The 8,007-nt window shown below is 36.7% G+C and overlaps 1 pseudogene; it reads right to left on the bottom strand.

Moving 5' to 3' along the window:
* LOC148546622 (uncharacterized) lies at window positions 1–2,342 on the bottom strand (annotated as a pseudogene).
* Window positions 2,343–8,007: the final 5,665 nt, after the last annotated feature.

The following is an 8,007-nucleotide window of genomic DNA, read 5'->3' as shown; positions in this document are numbered from 1 at the left end:
CTAGGTCTTATCAAATTCATCCAAATTAATACGATTATTATCGTGTCCCTCTGCCTCCTCATCATCCTCTGATTCAGTATCATTAAATTGAATCTCATCTTCTGGTTCTTCTTCATTTTCAGAATCATGTTCAACTTCAAATTCTGATTCGTCTTCCTTTTCCACAATTACTTCCTTTCCTTTTCCTTTTTTTGAAGTCTTAGACCGACTTGGTCCACTACTTGCACCACCCCTTGCTGTTGCAGGTTCCTTTCTTTTTCTATTTTGTTGTTTCTCCTAGTATTTGTCGTAGGCTCATGTGCCCCCATTGCTTCAAACACAAGGTTTCAACTCAAAGTGTTATCATCTTGATGTACTAAATCAGCATCATCTTTCACATTATCATCATCTCGAAAGGTGGCAATTCCAATTTCTCCAACTAACCACTCATTACACTCATCAATGTCATTGAGTGCAATAGGGTCAACTTCATCTTTAAGGTTGTACCTCTCTATGAGTTGTTGGTTATACTTTATGAAGACCAAACTCTCCATCCTTTCATGATCAAGACTATTTCTTTTTTTAGTATGAATATGCTGAAATATACTCCAATTGCGCTCACATCTTGAAGCACTACAAGTCAAGCTCAAGATCTTGATAGCAAGGTCTCGCATGTTTGGAGCTTCATGCCCATATGTCCGCCACCAAAATGCTATAAAATTAAAATAAATTTGTCTAAGCTTCTAATCGAACTAAATTTATAAAGCTTTGTAAAATTTATAATAATCTTACTGGGTGAAATCTTTTTTCTTTGAGATTTTGCGAAATCTGATCCAAAAAGTCCATAGCCGGCCTTGTATAGTGCTTGCTCCTCTAATATCTTCTTCTGTGCACAGCTTGACTTGGCACCAATCTAGTATGCACTCAAACCACCCCTTTGTAACGTCTAAATCCAGCTCAATGCAAGGGTTGTCATAAAACAACTCGGGATTTAGAAAATGACCAACTGCATGCAACAGACGATGAAGTTGGCAATTTCATCTGTTGTCAATGATTTTAAAAACATCATTGTACTTGTTCTCATCATTAAGAAATATTTTCATGATGCATTCTTTTACCTTCTCCATTACTTCATAAATATATCCCATTGGTGGCTTCTTCTCCCCATCAACAAGTCTAAGCACCGAACAAGAGGGCCCATGATCTTAAGGGTGTACTTGACATGATTCCAAAAGGAGGGCATGATTTCAACATAGCTAACATGCTAGAGTGACTATAAGTGAAGCTAACCAAAGAAATTACCATTTTTATGGTTTTTTGAATTAATGGTAACTTCCCAATGTCCTCAAGCATCAAATCCAAACAGTGGGCAGCACAAGGGGTTCAAAACAAATTTGGTCTTTTCTCCATCAGCAACTTACCAACAAGAACATAATTGCTCCCATTATTAGTTACAACTTGAACAATGTTGTGCTCACCAATTTTCTCCACAACATCATCAAGAAACTCAAATAATTTCTCACCAGTCTTCACATAATCAGAAGCATTAATAGACTTCAAAAATATTGTCCCAGCTGGAGAGTTTACAAGAAAATTAATAATGCTCCTTTGCCTCTTATCCGTCCAAGCATCTGACATAATAGAGCAGCCACACTTTTTTTTATTGTTCTTTATGACCCTTCAACAATCCTTTGGTGTATTCCAACTCCTCATTAAGCAGCGAAATGCTTAGAGCATGATAACTAGGAGCAGGTAAATTGGGACTAAAGCTTCCAACATTCCACAATATATCTTGAAAACTCTTCAACTTTACTGGTTTCAATGGAATCCTAGCTTGGTAGAACCACCGTGCTATGTATCGATGAAATCTATGAACTACTTCCTTATTACATGCTTCCTTGATGTTCTGCTGCCTCAATTTCTCTCTTTTGTTTCTTGCAATGGCAGTTTCAGATCTTCTAACAAACAAGTCCATTGGACTTCTCATACTAGTTGCACCCCCCTCTAGCTACTGCCATTGGAGCTGGATTATGAGGTTCATCAATCCCTTGAGCATTTTCCTCCGACAATCCAAACCACAAACTCTCTAGGTCAAGTTTCCTAGCATTGACACTCTATTCTTCGATGCTTCCTGGTGTGGCACTTTGTCTTCCTCGATTCTTTTTCTGATTGTAATACTCCCATAATTCAGCAATAACATCCTTTGGGACCATTTTACATCCAGCAACATTTCCAGGCTTGATCATTAAATGCTCTTTTGCCCGTGTGATGCCTCCTTTAATAATTTTTCCACAAAAATTACATACAGTATCATTGGTATTTCCTTCTTCTATAGTACTAATATATTTTTAGCCTGGGTCAACTCTATTAGAACAAACAGCAGCTGCGGGACCAATAGGGGCAGTACAACCAACAGGACCAACAGAGGTAAGGGTAGGAGCATTAAAATTAAGGGCTTGTCTAGAAGTGGACATAGTGAACGGAATGGAAAAAAATTGGAAGAAGAGAGGTTTAACACTGATTGTTGATAAAGAAGGGGCAGCAGGGAAGAGAGAAAAGAAAAAAAAAGGATTAAAGAAGGTGAAACAAGATGTATGAACCAGAGAAGGAAGCGTGGTTAGCAGTGGTAGCAAGGAGTGGCTGTGGTGATGAGCAGCATTGATGATTGGTGCCACCAGTAGCGGTGGCGACGAGCAGCAGCGATGGGTGGCGGCGTGGCGCAGAGATCAGCCTCGCAAAGATGAGAGAACAGAGACAGAGAGTATTTTTTTTTTTAAGATGAGGCAGAGGAGGGAGTTTTTGAATAAGAGGCTGATTATTAGGGTTAGTGGTTAGTAGGATCAGTTAGGTTTCTTAAATTACCCAAAACACCCTCAGATTTTTCTGGAAAATCCAAAAATCCCTGCTATTTCCCCATTTGAATCGCGTTCCGCCATGGCGCCCCCCGTTAAAACCCCAACGCGGCGCCCCCTATATGGTGGCATGCAGGGTCAAAACCCACCACGCCATAACGTTATGGCGCCGCCATAACCGCTATTTGAAAACACTAGTTGAAATCAGTCTAGCCTTATTTGAAGAGGATCCAATATTACATTAGCTAAATCATCAAATCATAAACCCTATGACCAAGTTCATTGAATCAATCCTATCACTTATTAACAGAGTCATTAAGCACATCAGGTAATCACACTATGTTGCTCCCTGATATATCATTTGCCAACATTATAATTGTGGGGGATTTTGAATCTTTTTACCTTTTATCCTCTTTTGTATTTTTTTCCTGTATTTATACAACCAAAACAGAATAAGGATATGTGCAAGACTTTACAATGTGAACCTAGTGATATATAAAAATTAAAAAAACACACACTTGCCTACATAGTATTTCCAAATTGTTCTGTTCTAGCATCTGCACCATGAATGATCTTTGGATTTCCAAAATAACCTTCATGAATTATATGGTCTTGTAGATCGTTCATAATTCTAAATTCTCAAAGAGCACGTTGTGCAGCATCAAGTTCAATCTCATTCTGCCTCATCTGGTTTTCAGAGTATTGTGTAATCCCAAAAGAACCGCCACCAATAGGGAATTGTGTCCTCATAGCTCTACAATATAATGATTTTGCTGCTTCTCCTAATTCAGGAACAGGATCATCTTCCTCCAAAGCCTGAAAAATTGACGTAGGTTAAAAAATTCAAGCCTATATCCATATATATCCTATGATTGATTAATGCAAGATACATGAATAAAAGGAACCTTTAATTTTGGATCAATGCATTTACATATTTCAAAGTTAATTGCATAAAACATAGAAAATACATGAATATTGATCACACTGAACATTCCACAAAAGATTATATACTATTTAAAAAAATCATGGTACCTTGATAATCTCGCTTAAATTTCCAAAACCATGTAAGTTGTGCAAGGGGGCAGAATTACTAGCGGGCAGCTGCTCCAAGAGCACAAATTGTAATAATCTCATCAGAATCGTATTTCTTTATTTCTCAAGATGATCAAGGTTATCAATTATGTTACAAATCAATCAATTTTCTAACAATTTTTGCATGAATAAGCATGACATCAATATATAACAGAAACCTTTATAATAGAACTAATAATTTACACGATATCACTTTATTACAATGTGAAGAAAATATATATCAATCAGTTTTAGTGCTATTCAACAGCCATGCATATCACTTACAAGGAGATCAGCCTGTGTGATTCTAGGACCACCTTTTCGAGAAATTTTATCGCCACCAGATACATCTATTATGTAAATGATATAGTAAGCCAGTTTCCTGTTGAAATTGGCAGCCAGATTATCTGAAGAAGTTCCGTGAGCATCCAATTTTTTTTAATTGAGCTCAATTTCTAACGTGATGAAATTATATATGTGTAATATCATATATTACAAGCAATCTTGTAAAAAGAAAATATTTAGCCCTATTCAAAGTATAGCTAACAATTATTCATGGAAAAAATACCTCCTCTTGATTCACATAGAAGTATATCTGCTTTTGTATAAATTTGAAAGTTCTTCCAATGGTCCAAGATTAATACTGATGTCATCTTGAATCGTGACATGCGAGCAGCCCCTAGTTTCTACAGTACGTATCCTTTGCTCAGGAAGAGCTTTGTGTTTCACCAACAACTCACCATCTTCTTTAGTGAATATATCATTTGTCACCTGAAAACAAATGCAATTTTCAAAATGGTCAAAGTAAATGCATCATACAGTAAGACCAAGAACATGATAATATATTTTAGAAGAAAATTGCATAGCTTTATAAATTTAAAAACACTACAAGTTTTACTATCTCTTTTTTGTTGTTGTGTAGATCAATATCTTGTCCTAGTAATAATTTGAGGATAATTATTTAAAGTAAATGCAATTTCCAAAATGTTAAACAGCTAACTACAAATAAGAAAAACTTATTTTGGCCCTCCTACTAGATAGATAGTAAATGATTTTATTACAAATCAACAGCCAAAGCACAATAATTAGGATAAGCGGAGTAGCTTTTGGAAAACTACCTTATTTCTTTCAATATATCCAAGGACTTCACAGGAAAAATTCAACATGTTGTGACTAAAAAAATCCAATAGAACGGATCATAATAGAATGTATACTAAGAAATCATAATGACAAAATTTTTCTATGTTTCAGCATGCAAAATACACCTTAACAGCCACCCTTCTCAAAGTGAAAAACACAGCAGCTAATTACAGACACCAACGTTAGTGTACTTGGATTTGCTTTGCTTATTTCTTGCCTCACAGTTTGGCACCAAGGGCCCTCTCCAACTTGCTAATTATCTATTGGTTTGGAATCGCTTTTCCTGACTCGTACTCTTGGATCACTGACGGAGGAAAACTGTCGATAAAGATTTTCACAAAAATGTCGCATTGCAAGTATAGTTCTAAACCAACAAATTATCCTCGGTCAATGTTTAAATTATTTGTCACAAATACAAACCCAATAAAATTAACCGAAGTATTTAAACCTCGGGTTGTCTCTCAAGAAATTGCAGGGAAGTATGTTTATTATTGGTTATGAGATTGTACCTTTTTGGGTTTTGAGTTTAATAAGCAAGGAATGTAAATAACAAGAAAAATAACTAACAACTAAGAAAAGTCCTAGCAAGGGATGAGAATTGAAATTCCTATCCTCATTATCATTGTCAATTATGATGGTAATTGCAAATTGCTCTCACTTAGTTAACCTCTAACAATTGAAGGAAAGTCAAGTGAGCAAATCAACTTGAGTTCACAAGTCCTAATCGAAGACTAGAGTTAGTGAAGCTCAAGCTAACTAGCAACTTCCAATCACCAACCAACAAGACACTTTGACAATTCAAGAGTCTCCAAATTACTCAATCCAAGCTAAGAATACAAAAATCTAATTTAAAATTCAACCAAGTATTTTATCAAACACTTGGTAGACACAGAATAAAAGCATGGTAAAATTGTAACAATAATCAAATCTAACAACTACCAATTGAAAGAAATTAACAATGACAACTGAAGAAAACAATAACAACATGAACATATAAATTGCATTAACAAAGATCCAAAGTATCAAGAGTGCATAAACATAAGGATAACAAAGTGAAGGAAATAACAAGTAGAATTGAAGAACAAATGTGCTAGAACAATAAATTGCAAGGAGTTGTAAATAAAAACAGAAATTAAATCTAAATCTAAGAAGAAATTGGAGTAGAAATCCTAAAACCTAAATTATGAATGAATGAAAAGTGTCCCCCTTCCAGCTCCACTCTGCAGCCTCTAATCTGTATTTTCGGGCCTTAAACTGGGTCAAAAGCAGCCCAGAAATCGCCCCCAGCAAATTCTGTTTATTGCAGCACGTGACGCTCTGTCACGCGTACGCATCGCTGGACTTTTCACTGGCCACGCGTAGGCATCAGCCACGCGTGCGCGTCATTTGTATGCTGCACCAGTCACGCGTACGTGTCATCCACTCGTGTGCGTCGCTACCAGATTCTGAAATCCTTAATTTCTTGTGTTCTTTCCACTTTTGCATGCTTCTTTTCCATCCTCTAAGCTATTCCTGCCCTATAAACCCTGAAAACACTTAACAAATATATCACAGCATCGAATGGTAATGAGAGAGGATTAAAATTAGCAAATTTAAAGCCAAAGAAGCATGTTTTCAATCATAGCATAAAATTAGGAAGGATTTGTAAAACCATGCAATTTATATGAATAAGTGTAAGAATAGTTGATAAAATTCACTCAATTTAATACAAAATAAACCGTAAAATAGTGGTTTATCAATCACTTGAAGCTTCTTGTTGATAATTTGCGAGTGACAGAATCGTCATTAATAGTGTCAAAGTATACATTATCAGCATGAATGGGTGAACAACATATTTGGTGAAAGGGTGAAAGAGCAAAAGAATAGTGTGGTACCTGAGCAAGTTGTGCTTGAGTGAGTTTCTTGTCCATCCTTGCTTGCATGATAGCCTTCTTGAGTTTAGTCGGCACGCATTCATCTATACACGAAATTCGAAATTCATGACATAAGCAAATTGGCTGGAAGAGATACCAATAATATATGTGAATGTGTATCAAAGAAGGTTTCATCTTGAAGGGATCAAAACAGAGAAATGCATCCATCAAGTACAATGAAGTGATGTTACAGGGGGTAATAACACTGATCATAATTAACTATCTTCACGAACATTAAACTAGATGATGATGATGATGATGTGTGTGTGTCTAAAGCATTCCCAAAATCCAGCTTAACTTGGACATTGTTCAATTTCAGAACAAATAATCATAACCAAAAATCATAAAAACAATCAAAACAGAAACAAATCCTCAGAAAAAGAACCAGAACAAATAAGTAAAAAATCATAACAAAAAATTAAATAATTTAAAGCATAGCGAAATGAGATAAAAAAATCAAATAATTAGAAGTTTAGAAAAAAAACCCTAAACCAGGATTTGACTCTTTACCACCAACGCCGGCAATCCATCTAGTGGCGAGATTGACGTAGACGCCACCAAATGTTTCCTTCCAGATCTTACTGCCGATTCATGGATAAACACTAGAGACGCCGGCACCGACGACGATGATGACGACGGAGGAGGGAGAGTGAGAGTCCATGTAGAGAGAAAGAGACAGAGTAGCAGAATAACGGTTAGTGCTGACGGGTGACACTGACGGGTGGTGCTGACGGTTGGTATGATGAGTGAGGGACAGGTAGACGGTGGCGCGGGGCATATGCGACGAGTGAGGGATGGACGGAGGTGCTGCGACAGGTTGGAGGGAGGGGATGTGACGGGTTGAGAGAGGGAAACACTGGGGTTGTTGGGAGAGAGGGAGTTATGGCTGTGTTAAGGTTTGCAGAGATGAGAACAGTGAGTGACGGCAAATAGGATATATATAGCAAATGGGTATGCTTTTTAAAGGTGACAAAAACAAAAACAAAAACAAAAAATTCATGTTTCAAAAGCGTTCCAATTGATCCTTTTAAGCCACTATTTTGAAGCGTGGC

Source organism: Arachis ipaensis, chromosome B9 (genome assembly GCF_059453495.1).
Source record: "Arachis ipaensis isolate K30076 ecotype BB chromosome B9, ASM5945349v1, whole genome shotgun sequence".
Taxonomy (NCBI): Eukaryota; Viridiplantae; Streptophyta; class Magnoliopsida; order Fabales; family Fabaceae; genus Arachis; species Arachis ipaensis.
This window is presented reverse-complemented; position numbering and strand designations above follow the sequence as displayed.